The sequence below is a fragment of the Brachycentrus maculatus genome, unplaced genomic scaffold, assembly GCF_059751285.1.
Source record: "Brachycentrus maculatus isolate JH-2025_06_01 unplaced genomic scaffold, ASM5975128v1 h1tg000032l, whole genome shotgun sequence".
Taxonomy (NCBI): Eukaryota; Metazoa; Arthropoda; class Insecta; order Trichoptera; family Brachycentridae; genus Brachycentrus; species Brachycentrus maculatus.
Window position 1 is genome coordinate 2,115,593 of NW_028280786.1, and position 15,474 is coordinate 2,131,066.

Consider the following 15,474-nt stretch of genomic DNA (forward strand, 5'->3'; position numbering starts at 1 on the left):
CGAAAATATGCAAGAACTATTGCTAAAGGTGTAGAAAAGTCCCGCTTCGGAAACTCCTTCAGACACATGGAACAGATCAATATCCATTGAGATATTGTTCATCATAGCAGTTGCTCTTCCTACAGGCATAACCATCGGCAAGTTGGTCATGTGTATAGGAATGTGAAACAATCTATGCCGACGCTGTCTTAGGTAACTATCGGGAACATACAGACCAATGCTCCGAATAAATTCAGGATTATCGATCATAATGAGCAACAATCGATAAAAATGCGTAATCAAAAGATAGTGGTTCGAAGAAAAAGAAGAAAACCATTAATAAGCTAAGTCGTATACATATATCTGTACGCACAATGCGTACATGTATCTACAATATATGGAAATTTTAGCCTTATGACATGAGCTTCCAACATTCTTTGAACTTTAACTACTAAGTCGATTTTTTTCATTCATTTGTATTGGTTAGTGATCAAAAATACTTATCGTAAAGATATTGATATAAATTAGTGTTTTGTCAAAACATGGTATGTAGGTCCCAAAGGCCGACTAATGTTGACCTGAAGGGCTAACATTGCACTTAACGGTCGAAATCAGTCGGCTGTTAGTTAATTATACGTGCGCTGTTTATACGTAGGAAATAAACCAAAGAAGTTCATTAATATTTTGAGGTAATTTATTTTATTTTTAATGTTGTTTTTTTTTGCACTGTCCTTGTGTGATCTAACACACAGAAATTCTACGCCATTTTTGTACAGAACATAGAATTAAAGGACAATCGACAGTTTTATCTGTAACACAGTCCGCTAGGCCTCTAACACGTCACTCACTCTTTTCAACAACGTCATATATAAAAAAAACTTGATTTTACAGGAGATCGTTTTTAAAGTTTTTAAAAAAATAGAATGTTTAAAAATAAATATCAAGCCACTAATTGAACTTTTTATTGTGCAACAGATCTTTTTAGGTAAAACCTGAATGTTTTTTCTCCATTTGAAAAGTATTTAGCATATTTAAAAAAAAAAATTACCAAGTTTTCTTCAAAATGCAAAAACACTTTCTACCCTTTAACCTAGGATATAGTACATTTTCTGGACATTTCGAAAATATGCACAACTGAAAATTGACGATTTTTGATATATGACGTTGTTGAAAGGAGTGAGCGATGTGTGTTGTATCGAAATGTATGTTATTTCGAATGTAATATTTTTTTCCTTTCGAGAACATAATTTAGACTGGGAACCGAACCCCTATAACTTTGATTCCAGAACTGAATACTTGCGGTTTCATTCATCTTTCAACCCGTTTGACCTAAACAAACCCGATGGTGGATTCTTGCTGTAAAATCCCGCCCTACTAGCGAGTTAAGTACACAAATAAATGTAAATCGGTTTTTGGTAACATTGGTTTTAGAATATCTCCAACACAGGTAACTCACGTACATAATATATTAGAGAATCATGTTGGTTCAAACACCGACTTCTACACTAAAGGAATTACTGAGGTGTAAACGAATATTTACAAGTTACATTTTATGGTTTATGTATGTATATAATGAATATATATAAATAATAAAATAATAATAAATAATTTAATTACATAAATTTTCGGAAATAATTATTCATATTCACAATTGGCACAACACAGATTAGGTTTTAAGATTTTTTTTGTTTGTTTGTATATTCTGTTTATTTGAACTCAAAGAAAATTAAAATCATCAAACATATGATAATGTTTTTTTTTATCATTTTGAGTGTGTCAAAATTCACAAATCTGGAATATCTCCAATTACAGGAGTATTTTTCTTATTATTTTTTTGACATCTCATCAAAGATGAAGAAGAGTATGGAAGTCGGGCCCGTAAATGCCCAGACTTCCATATTCTTCTTCATCTTTGATGAGATGTCCAAAAAAAAACTTTTCTTTGTTTAAAAAAAACGTTTTGTGTGTTTCATGAAAGTCACAACATAAATAGAATATACAAACCGAAAGCAATAGTTTTCATTTTCAACTATAGATGAAGACATCTGTTAGTTTTCGAATCTAGTCGTGTATAATAAATTAAAACTCACTAAGTGGTTTATGTGTAACATGTCATTCCACAAAGTTAATGCCGAATCAATAAATAATATAATTATTATAAACAAAAAGCAATTATTAAAACCCTATATATATTAGCTTCTTGATTAACTTAAATTAAATACGATGTATGTCCTCCTCAGTTGTGTAATGTGTACTGGAGGTCCCGGGTTCAATTCCCAGTGGGGGGTCAAATTAATAAGTGATTTTTTCACTCTGATATTTATTCAATACTACCCTTGACTGCTACTTGAAGAGGAGGGTTGATAACCTTTCCTTCGTGTTTTAACAATTAAAATAACACAGCGTTTATTTTACAAACAAATTATATTTCGTAATATTTGGAATAATTTTTTGCGGTTTAAATACAATTATCAGCCTCATGTTGTGAACTTAGAAATGGCTAACGAATATATAAAAAAAAATCTTGCTCTTTAAAATAAATATCTTAATTAACTCAGTACAATTTGAACAAAATTCAAACCAAAATATAACGTATCGACTAAATCAATAAAAAATAATGTAATTTTTTTATGTTTGTAAAGTGAAAGCAATTAGACTTAATGCAAATCTGCTGATTTCTCTAGGAACCAAAAGAAGCAAGAGAAAGACGAGCAAGATTAAGTAGGTTCATTTAACAAACTCAGCAGGTAATATTGGAAGATAGGGCTGGAAGTATAAAAAATACTCGTACATCAATATAACTAGACTAACTGACACATCCTTGAGAAAAATAATCATTTTTAATCTGAAAAAAAATGTACATGGTGACTTACCTGAATTCTTTATTCTATTTTTTGACCTGGATCCGCAACCAAAAAGTTAAATAGCAATATTCTGAGTGTGTCTTAAACTTTATTGATAAATTATGAGCTTGTTCCTACTGTGAAAAAAACTTACCATCTAACTTACCATCACGCAGGGGTAGGCAGAGAGAATAGAGCGCCACACCACTCTGTCCTTGCAAACATTCTTCGCCTCTTCCACGTTCATGCATCTCCTCATACATACCCGCCGATTGTTACGACTCCTAACCTGACCACTTTCAAGTATTTGGCATACCTGATCGTGCCATGTTTTTCTCGGTCTTCCTCTGCTTCTTTTCCCGCTAACATTCGTCTCATAAATTTGTTTTACCGTTCATTCCTCACTCATTCGTTCTACATGTCCAAACCATCTCAACAAACCTTTCTTAATTTTATCCATAATGCTTATCTCAGCTTTGCATTCCTTCCTTATTTCACTATTCGTACATCTATCATACATCGTTTTGTCGCACATTCTTCTGAGAGATCGCATTTCGACTGCATTCAGTCTACTTTCATCCTTCTTTTGCCAACTCCATGTTTCACTTCCATACATTGAAGTTGGAACCAGGACTCCGTTGTGCACTGCCAGTGTGAAGTTATATTGATTGATATCTACAAATATGGTTAGCTTAATTGAGATTTTAATATAAATAAGAAAAACCCATAATTTGGACACACTAAAAATATTGTGAATGATTAAAATATGATTGATATGAATTGAAAATTATGTTATCTAGCGTCTTTTCCAGTATGTAGAATAATTCGGGAAGTAGGTATCTCTCAAACGTTATAATTCATAAAAATTACTGTTCATTAAAAATAAATATATACTTTACTTCAGTCATTGATAGATGATGCCAAAGAATCATAAATAAAGCTTCCAAAATTCGAGTAGTCTGGTTGTCAATCATTTTCGGAATGGTGAATGTTACACGAGAATAAAGTGATCTCTTGAGTCAGCCTATTATATAGCCTATGTAAACCAAATTTCTATATTCTCCTTTATCTATATTGAAAAATCGAAATAGCATATAAGATATCCGAGTTGTGGTCCCGTCGTTAGTGTCGCGGACTCAAAGTTAAGTCAGAGTTTCTCGGTTCGAACCCACTCTATTACAATTTTATACCTATTTCTAATAATGAGCCGCTTAGGCTCACAGAAATAGTATGAAGTTGAAATATTTGTGAAAATAATAAAAACACAAATATTTCTCTTTAAAAAAAAATATCGAATTAGTGTTCAATTTATCGCCAATTATATAAATGAAATTAAGGTTTATTAGTTTGAGATATGAAAGGTATATAATTTGGTGTGACAGAAAAAAATGAAAATATGTTGCTCAGGGTGAAAGGTTTTGATGTTACATGTGAAGGAAATGGAGTGAAAATTGAAGATAATATTAAGGAACTAAAAAAAAATATAAGTTATGGTATCGCACTAAGAATTAAATACCAGTCCTTGTACAACTTTGAGTATGTTAGACATATACATAATAAATAAAGGTTGGCGCAAAATTTATCACCCTATCAAAAGATGTTATAATTTCTGTAATTGGCGTTGTACGTCATATATTTGACATTTGAAAGCAAAACAGTTAGTTTATAATTAAATTCACTGTCCAAACAAATTTAGAGTGGCACAAAACTAATCATCCAATTTCGTTTGTGAATAACTTATCACAAAAAAATAAATTGAATAATGAAAATCTTTATATACTTCTTTACAATTTTTTTACTGTTTAGTGGAAAAAGATAATATCTTTGTTTGTATATTGCAACTATCTAGTTTACAAATAACAAATATGATTGACGTACAACGCCATTTGTAGAAAATATAGCACCCTGTATGTACATTATCAGAAATTTTATCAAGCAGAGACCTTTTAATTTGAATTTATGCAAGATCCTTACCGGATTATTTTAATACAATTCTTTTAAATCGGTAAGATTATTTCATATTTTAAGGTTCATATTTCTTGCAAAAAATAAACAACAGATAATTGAGCGTTGAAATAACAATTTTATTTTAAAGTTTCTAAACTTCCATCACGCCCCTTCACCGCAGGGAAAGGCGGAGAAAATAAAACCACATAACCCTCTGTCTTTACAAAAAATATTTTAAGCTTCTTCTATATTCATGCATCTTCTTATGTATACCTTTCGATTTTTTCTTAACTCATTTTTTAGAACTTTTGATACTTTCGATGTAGAACTTTTTAATAGCTGAAAATAAAACATTATTTATCTTATTTAATTTTAAACTTGTCTCATTTTTTTCCAAAAAAAAGTTCATTAAAAATTAATATTAATTGAATTTAAATGCATGTGAAAGGAATTGAATCTGTCATCTCAACAATCCCACATTATGAACCCCCCACCATATCGTCCTTTTTTGTATAAAAGAAAATAACTCATCTCATATGTGATGGAATAAAAGACATACCATACATTCGTTCAAAGTTATGCATTTGAATATATCCACATCTGTCCACATACAATACATAAAACGGAAGGTCCTCATAAAATAATAATAAAGCAGAAGCAATTTTCTCAATGTCCCATTTTCCATACCAGAATTCGGAGCTTACGTCTGACCTTATGTCACGTCTTGTATTAGTAAGGAATCCACGTGCGGGAAAATTATGAGTCACCCAATTACCGAGAGGATATATTTTTTACAAAAAAATCATATGAAAGGATTTTTTCCCTTAAACATGTCATATTAAAAATCACTTAGGCGCATATTTCATTACACCACAAGAGATTTCTTTTTTTACACAGTTTTTTTCTTTAAAAATATTTTATTTTTCATTGTTACTTTCACAGGGTAGAGTGAGTACAAAAATGCTGCCTCGAGTGTACTAGCTAATGCGTCCATTGGTTTTTATTTCTTATGTTGAAGACAATGGCTTCCATGATTATCGAAAATACTCATTTTAATTTTCAATGAAATATTAAGTAAAATAATGATTTAATTTCAAATATGGGTATAGTGCGATAATGGCGAAATATTAATCATGGTATATATCTTTTTCATTGAATTTCAGACATGGAGCTTTCAACAAGAAATAACAAATTACTTCGTGGCCTTTTTTAACTCAAGAGGTTTTAAAAAAATACTGAGAAAAACTATTCCTTTACCGATTATGGTGCATAATTTTTATATAAGAGCTTCAGTAAACTTCGAATTTAATAGTAATACCTAGAAATGTGAAAAGCGAATAATTTCAGTGAATCCATCTGGAAAAAATGCATTTGAGAGATTCACTGGATTTAATAATCTCTGTTGTTTCCAGGAGTTTAATGCGAATTGGGAAAAAAGTGGATTTTAAAAATAATTGCTTTATTACCTACTCTTTCTAATGGTATTTGAGATTGAATCAAATATTGAGATGAAAATATCTTGTTTCAAAATGCCGAATTTAAAAAAAAAAATATTCATAGTCATAATATAGCACACCAAATATATATTGAAATGATTCAAGAAAATAGTTAATTCCAAACACATGGTACTCATGGCTTTAATAAAATGGTCAAATTATAAGATTAAATAAAAAAAATGATGTTTTCTAGCGTCTCTCCAGTATATGAAAATACTCAAGGATTCGGACCTCACGGATTCACCTTCGGAAAGAGTTTTTGCTTAATAAAAGCTTTCCACATCCCACCATAGGATGCCTCTTGTGAAGTCAAGCACAGTGTTTCATCAATATATCTAGAAGTTTCAAGAATTTGAGTAGTGTTGTTGTCATTCACGGGTAGAATTGGTGAAAATTACACGCGTGTAAAGTGATCATTAAAACCAGCCTATGATGGTCGTAAGCCCTGTAAATGCCTAGACTTCCATATTATTCTTCATCTACGTTATGATGTCAAAAAATGTATTTATAAAATCATATTATTGTATTTATTTTGAACTTTTGAAAACAATATGGTACACGGATGATATGCGGTCTTGGAAATATTACGCAGAATACTCGTGTATTTAAAATTACGAAAATTGTGGTGTGTTTTCACGCTTATTATGAAATTTTATTTAATTATAAAGTTCTGGAAGTCTTTCAGTTCTTACTTCGGTCTTTTTCAAATGTTTTTTCGATATTTTATGTACGCAACGTTTTCTTATTTAACCGTACTTAATTTTGATTTTGATTTATTATTTAAGAACCTATTTTTAATTCATAGTAATTGATATTTGGAAGTGATATTCTGTTTTACAAATAATACGCCAAAACTTTTGATTGTTAACGGTTATTTATGCTAGAGTGTAACACATTAGAACTGAGCATTGAAATCTCGTAACACGTCCAAAACTAAGTTACGTTGTTGCTTCTATGCTTCCATTTGCTCTTATTCAAAAGCAAGGTGTAGTTACCAAACATGGTAACACGAGAACTGAACCGAGCCGAAACTTTAAGTGGTCGTGTTGAGAAATCGATTTTATCTTTGAAAAAGTGTGACCCTTTAGATGGGTTTCCGATATTAGATTCGAAAAACTTGTAAAATTGCTTAAACTTACCCTTTTCATAGTTGAAGACAAGTTTCTTTCGAACAGATTTCATTTAATTGCTATACACCTTTTAAATTCCTTACAGTTTGCTTTTTTGTTTAAAATGAATATTCTTTTCCGTGTCGTATTTTTTCAACAGTTCTTTGGCTAGCGGTGAAATTGATTTCCCTATTGCAGAAAAATCAAATTTATCTACAATCTGCAATTCCCATTCCGCAGTCGTACAGGAAGAAGTGACCAACTGACAAAACGTAAAATGTTCAGGAGGGCCATTTAAGTCAATTTTGCTTGGCAAGAAAATAAATATCTTATTTATTGTTTCGACATTAATTTAATCATTTAATCATTGTTAAATAAATATCAATATAGTTAGTCATTTTTAACAAAGTCAAATTATTAAACTTTCAAGTTTAATATCCTTTGGGATTTTTTTCAGGTCAAAATTAAGCTAGTAAGATATCAAATAGTCAACGATCACGTTTTTGTAAAAAAATGCACTTGGTCACTTTTTCCTGTATGACTTATGTTCGCCTCCGGTTACTACCAAATCGGTAGTAATAAAGTTGTGTTTTTATGTGTTATTACATAAAATGAACGTTGAATGATAAGAAGAGTTATATTACCATACCATTATGTTAACAATGCTTCCAATATACAAAATATAGTATTAAATGCGTTAGGTTGGTGAACACAAGGTTTTGGATACGATTTCTGGAGGTGTATAAATAAATACAAGTAAATCATTCACTCTCATATTTATCATTATCTTCAACTGGTACACGACGCAAACTACTGATTAACTTTCCCGAAAAGGGATTTGAATTTGTAATTTAAAATCACCAAAATTAAACATTTTAAGTATTTTTTATCTTATTCGAAATACTCAAATAAAAATGTTTAACTCAGTACCTAGATTGATACCGAAATAACAAATGATTTTCAAAATTTTATTTTATGTTTTTTTAATGAACTAACTCGACTTAAAAATACACGCATGCATCATAAACCTAACTTTAGCATTTTGAATAAATAAAACTTGGTTATTTATAAAAAAAATCCCAGATTTTTTACAAGAATTTATAATTTACAATTCAGCAAAGGTAAAGGCAAACACAATTCAGCATCTCAAAATACTTGAATAGAAAATTAAAAATTCATGTTTTGACTAAAAAAGAAAAAATCTCACCGAAAAATTCTCGTGAAATCGTAAAATTCTCACAAAAATTTCAATTTCATCCAATGTTTACTTCATTTATAATATACTTTTATTCTGGCAGTGACCATATTTTACGTGACACAGCCTGACGAAAATTTGAGAGAATAATCCCGACTACATACGTGTCCATAATAATAATTCAAGGGGTACTATTCAAAATGCACGAGGCATTTGGTAACCATTTCAAATTTGATCGAAGGCCTTAAATAGGGCTATTCAAATTAATGATTCAAAAATAAAATGAAATATTTGCTTGAAAAATGAAAATCGCTTAAAATAATTTTGTTACAATTAAAGTTTTTAAAAATCAACAAAAATAATAAATAATATCTAGAGCGTTTCCAATTTATATTTTTATTCAGGTTTTATAAAAATTTCATCGTAGACAAAAAAGTTTATATATTTAGATGATATTTAATGAATAAATCTTAAGGGCTGGTTATACTCTTAACTTCAATATTCTAACCCAATATATAAAATACTATTATTTCATATAAGAGTTTACTAAAACTACAAATGTTCTCATTGACAGGTCAATGTACCTTTTTTTATTTATTTACCTGTTGATAAGAACATCTGCAGTTTTCAAAACTAGTCGTGTTTACATTAATCAAATCAAAAGTGATCGCGTACAAATATTTTATTATTATATAATGTCACTACTTAATTGTACATAATTGTACGCGTTTTTCTTTACTAACGTTGAATATCAATTAACAATTGTTGAAAACAGTGCAATACAATATTGTAAATATATTTTTAAATTGACTTTTTTATTTTCATTGAAATTTTCGCTTTTTCTGTATCACATTATTTAGTTTAAAAAAATATATAAAGCAAATAAAGGTGTAATTACGGTCACAAGGTAGCATACAGTCAATTGTTTTGATTATTTATTTATTGAATTTCAAACCCCTTTCTAAGAAAACCCCTTCTAAGAAATGTAATTTTAAATTTTCATGCTAATTCCATTGTAATATCAATTATCAAACTCACTTACATTAAAACTCTATCATCATATGTATTTTTTTCTGGAATACAAAACTTTAACTTAACAGTTAAAAAACAGTTGCCACACAGTATAATATCTCGGTTTGCAGTATTAGTTATAATATGTGCAAATTAACTAACCAAGTTCAAACAATGATAGAGCGTGATTATTGTTCCTTAACTAGTTGACAAAGTACAGTTGCCATATTGTATAATTTTAATGCTTGATACTGTCGGATCGCACGCTACGTTCATATTTCAATGGATCTCAACTGTACACTACACTGTTTCTAGTGTATAGTACTAATGTTTAAACTTGTATTCAAAGTATCGCCCAAATGGAGCAAAGAAGCTTTTCGACGACTCCAATATTATTTTATATATGTAACCTATTAAGCATACTTATGTATATTTGTTACATATATTTATTTATTTAAAAAAAATCATTCATTAATTTTATTTATGTAATATCGGTTATTTTTTTGAAGACGAGGTAATTTTTTTCTAAATATTATTTTTAGAGCATACAAAATGTATTTAATGTACCATGCCTCTTGAGGTAAAGAATGTGCTGTGCCAAAATTCGTAACAGGTTCGAAATATTAAAATTAATTGTTATTACATTATTGGAGCAAATCCGGTATTTGTAAAAAAAATTATTGTAATCAAAAAACAGTTTTTCACGTGTAATAACATATCATTAACTGTATTTTGCCGTATATGTAATATCACGGCAAAAAATAAAGTAATCATTTTGAATAATTTATATAGAGCCATTCTATCATTGTTTTTTATTGTAAAAGAGTGTTTAGTATGAAAGTCCTAATTTAAAATATTTAGAGAATTGGTATAGAATTAGGATTCGTATTTTTTTTTGCTAACAGCATTAAATTACAACTTATCGAAATTTCGGAAAGCAGATATCTTATTTAAACTAATATTTTGCTTTATAAAACAGTGATATTTACAGGGTAAAATTTAAATAAAAAATTGATTAATATTACCACAATGTGACTGCCGAATCGATTATTGAAATCATAATTTAATTACTTTTTTTTTCAATATGTCAATTGTTTCTTTAATCAGCAGCTTTTGTTTTTTGATGAAAGTTGGTCAATCTGTAAAATCTCCAATAGGAGCTTTCCTGATCCAACAGTACAGGAAGAGTGCTGGCCCTTTGGGCTACAAACAATGAGTTTCGAAATAAAAATTGTCTCGTTAACCGAGCAAAAATAAAAATATCTCCATTAGAGATGGGTGGCACAAAGCGAAAGGACTACAATGGAGAAACGGCATTCCTTTTTAGGGGCAGCGCTTTATGTCGAGTCAGTGGCGGATTCACCCTTCACTTGGCGGGGTTACGTTTTAAGGGTGGATTATTCTTACGAATCACGTAGCAACCTTCTTTATAAGACTTAATTTTATTTTCTAGAAAAATGATTTATTATGCGTTGTATATTTAAACACTCTTTTATAACCTACAATCTTCTTTGATGAATCTTTAAAATATTTTTATTACGTTTTATTAGATTTACAAAGAATGTACAAAAGTAAAGTAAATTAGGATAGAATTCAGAATAAAATTAAAATTAAAACAAATTTAAAAATCCATTTTTACAATTCAACATTTACCATTATATTTTTAAAAAGGATTTTATTATTTGAAACATAATTTAAAAGGCACAAAAAAATGGCGTATTTTCCTATAAGTGTTTGTAAATTTCTTGTAAAATTTCGTTCTGTTGGCATTTTACATGACACATCATAGCACTTATAGGGTAGGCAGAGAGAAAGGAACGCCACATCCATCCGTCTTTGCAAACAATCTTCGCATCTTCCACATTCATATATCTCCTCATATTATTCTGACTCCTGATTTGATTTGAAATACTTGATAATATTTCTAATAAAATTTGCTACATATACTTATTTCATTGATCTTTCTTCACTCATTCAATTCACATACCCGAACCAATACAAAAAGTATTTCTTAATTTTATAATTTATGTTTATCTCAGCCTTGCATTGTTTCCTTATACAACCATTCGGATATCTATAATATACCCTTTTGCCGTACATTTATCTAAGAGTTCGCATTTCAACTGCACTCAGTCTTTAAACCTTCTTTTTCTGACTCCAGATTCTCTCTGCCTACCCCTGCGGGGAAGCGGCGTGATGGTTAGTTAGTTAGTTAGTTACTTCATTTCATATACTATGTGAATAGTATGAATATGTCGTAATTACTTCATTATATTTGTTACGGTGATCTCTTTATAGATATTTGAATTCAATCCGAATATTTTTGTTTTCTCAAAACGGTATAATTTTTACAATTATTCACAAAATAAATATTGAAATATGTTGGACGCCTTAGCGTCAGAAATCAAAATTTCAATAATTACGGAATGAACATCAAGATGTATGCTTTTATCTATCACACATTTTCTGACATATCGTCACTCTCCTGACTGTCCGAAATATTTGATTAATTTCGGCTAAAGAAAGTTTTATTAAGACTTTATTAGTATGCATATGCATAGAAAATCTATGTTTTACCATTTTGAGAGTATTTGATCGTTTCCATATTTATTATCAAATATTGTTGATGATTTTAAAATTTTACTTGGTAAATATCTCTATTTCGCAAAATTTATCGTATGTTTGAAAATGACAATCACAATGACAGTCACAATAAAATATAAGAAAAAAATATTTACCAAGTAAAACTCGGATAAAAATAAAAAGATATTACCACAAAGTAACTGCCGAATCAATCAATGATAAATAAAAAATAATGATTTTCATTTTCTTTTGCCGTGACTAGGCGGTGGACCACCAGAACAAAGTTAATTCTTACTTCTCGACTTCATACTGATACATTTATATATATTTTTAATTAGACTGCTCCTGAGTGAAAATTATAAATGAAAATTATGGTAATTACCCCTTACGCAAAAAAATGCTGTTATGTAAAATTAGTCCAAACGCAGGTGTGTTGTGAGCCAAACACTGAGTCGAGCACTACATATACCAACTATGTTCTGTAACTAAAAATGTTCAAAGAAATATTTTATCCAACTTATTTTACGATATGCAACGTATTGTTAGGGCGTGGATAGGGGATTCTGAAACTCATACTTTTTGAACAGTTTTTTTCCAGCTTTTGTTAAGATTAGTTGTTCATTTGAACTCTCTACATTTGGTGAGAAAACATATATTTTTTCATTGATTGATTCAGATATTATCAGCCACATTGATAATAAAATCTATTTTTTCTTATTTTTTTTTTCTTAAATCAATCTTGGTACATGTTTTGATAAATTCGGCATCATTATCATTATCAGAATCAGCGGTGCTTGATTTTATGATAATTGTATCAAAACACGTGACACTTTTAATTTTAAGAAACAGTGAAACAATGAAAAATTTAAATAATAAAAATATTTGTGTTTATTATAAATCTAAAATTGTCGTGCAACGATTAACTACATTTTAAAATAAATCATATATAATCCACTATCGAAAATTTGTTCAAAATACCACGCGCTGTTAAAATTAAAACGTTTAGGTGATGTTTACAAAATATTGTCCCCCTCCGTAGTATAATGGTCAACACGCTCGGCTACCGTTCTGGAGGTCCCGGGTTCGATTTCCAAGGGGGGTAACATAAATATAAGTGATTTTTTCACTGTCATATTTATTTAATATTACCCTGGACTGGTACCTGAAGCGGAGGGCTGATCACCTTTCCTTCATGTGTAAACGATCAAGATAACACTGCGTTTATATGACGCAGTGCCCTATGCACCATTGGGTGTGGATAAGGGTTTTATTATTACAAAATAACATTTATAAAACAGTGATAAAAGTAAAAGTTAATATTTATATTCTTTCTCCGTTCTAAGAAACTCGAGAGTATGATATTTGTTTTGTACATAATGAACATGTAATAACCCTTTGTTGTCGGTGAATGTCACACATTAATATGTTCATATTACAACCCATGAAAATAAATATCTACCCTTAGACTCGAGTCCTTGAAAATATGAACCTAAGTCAATATAAACTTATTCAGTGATATTACGTCTGGGATACTGGAATTCATTAAGATTATGTACGCTAATAATTTATCTTAGAAATTTAATCGTCAAATTGGTTACTTCTGTATTCTTCGAGTTGTATGAATATATATTATTACATAATGAGCTTATAAAAATAAAGGTATTACAATTTAATACAAACATTTTTTTTAAACGAAATAGCATTTCAAGTCCCTTTTTACAATATTTATTTTATTCTCTTTTATTCGGTTCATCAAACTCAATTTTTTATTTCATTAATTGATTCAGGGCAATCACTATCACAGCATTCTGTGATAGTGATTGACCTGACGAAGAGACGGGTACGTTTTGAAACCAGTAGACTAGTAGGTTATATACTAATATTATTAACATTTTTGTAAAAAAATTAATAAACAAAATCTTCATTTCCTTCAAAATCTTTCTCTTTTTCAAAATTTTATTTTTGTATAAATGTCAGACCTTAGTAACTTCATTTAAATGACCTGATGACGAAATGATTATTCCTAATTCAGTAGTCACGAATAAGTGCTTTTTAAAGTGGTATTACACAAAGTGAACGATGAATGATAACGAGAGTGTTATATTACCATACCACAAAGTTAACAATGCTTTAAATACTTATACAAAATAAATTATTTCTTGTTTACAGTTCTATCCTGGTTACCCTCTGTCGGCACTCTACAGCTACGTGTGGTGAGGAGTGGAAGCAGTTTTACCGGGTAGGTTTTTCCTCAAGTTCCTTATATTTAATGGTTTCGTTTTTCCGCGGAGATGAGTCTCACAATAGGAGGGTGTTGTGGAGCATATTGTACATACATTGCCTCCATCTTGGAAATTCATTTTTCCATACCTACCATATATCGCTCACTCCTTTCAAGAACGTCATGAATCAAAAAACTTGATTTTTCAGGAGAATGTTTTTAAAGTTTAAAAATATAATACAACGTATTAAAAATAAATATCAAGCCACTTATTGAACTTTTTACTGTGCAACAGATCTTTTTAGGTAAAACCTGAAGGTTTTTTCTCCATTTGAAAAATATTAAGAATATTAAAAAAATAATTAAACAATACCCATTCTTCAAAATGCAAAAACAACACTTTCTGCCCTGTAGCGGGTAAATATTAAATTAAAAATATGCCTCTTTTGGTGGGATATAGTACATTTTCTGGGCATTCCGAAAACATGCACTACTGAAAATTGATGATTTTTGATTTATGACGTTCTTGAAAGGAGTGAGCGATATGTTAGCTAGACTCGTTGGTTGACTAAAGAAATATTTCTGAAAAGACCATTCGATGTTGAAATAATTATTTTCAAACGTTGAAAAAGTATCATATTTCCAATTGATTATTTAATATTTTCATGTTTTTATGACGTCATGTATAAAACCGTTTGTAAATGTTATCTATTGCCATATTTTGGCGCGCTGTTCATAAGCCGAAATAGCTCAGTTGGGAGAGCGTTAGACTGAAGATCTAAAGGTCCCTGGTTCGATCCCTGGTTTCGGCATTCTTTTTATTGTTTTAAAATATATCTTAAACTTTTTTTATAATTTAAAATAAAAGTATTAATATAAAACATGGAATAATTTTCTTTAATTTTATACGTTTGACGTTTTTTTATGAAGGTAAAATCGTTTTTTTTTTGCTCTGCTTATGCAAATTTATAAATATTTTTTTTCTAAAATAAAGTCAAATAACGTTTCATTACTACAATATGTTATTTTAGTCTTAAATTATTGAAAATAAAATAAAAATATAATTTATTTAAAGTATTATGGTTTTTAT

At 29.5% G+C, this 15,474-nt stretch overlaps 1 non-coding gene across 1 annotated transcript; it reads left to right on the forward strand.

Moving 5' to 3' along the window:
* The first annotated feature begins 15,123 nt into the window (after positions 1 to 15,123).
* Positions 15,124 to 15,196, forward strand: TRNAF-GAA (transfer RNA phenylalanine (anticodon GAA)). The gene has a single exon. It is a non-coding gene; the product is annotated as a tRNA-Phe (tRNA).
* The last annotated feature ends 278 nt before the right edge of the window (positions 15,197 to 15,474 follow it).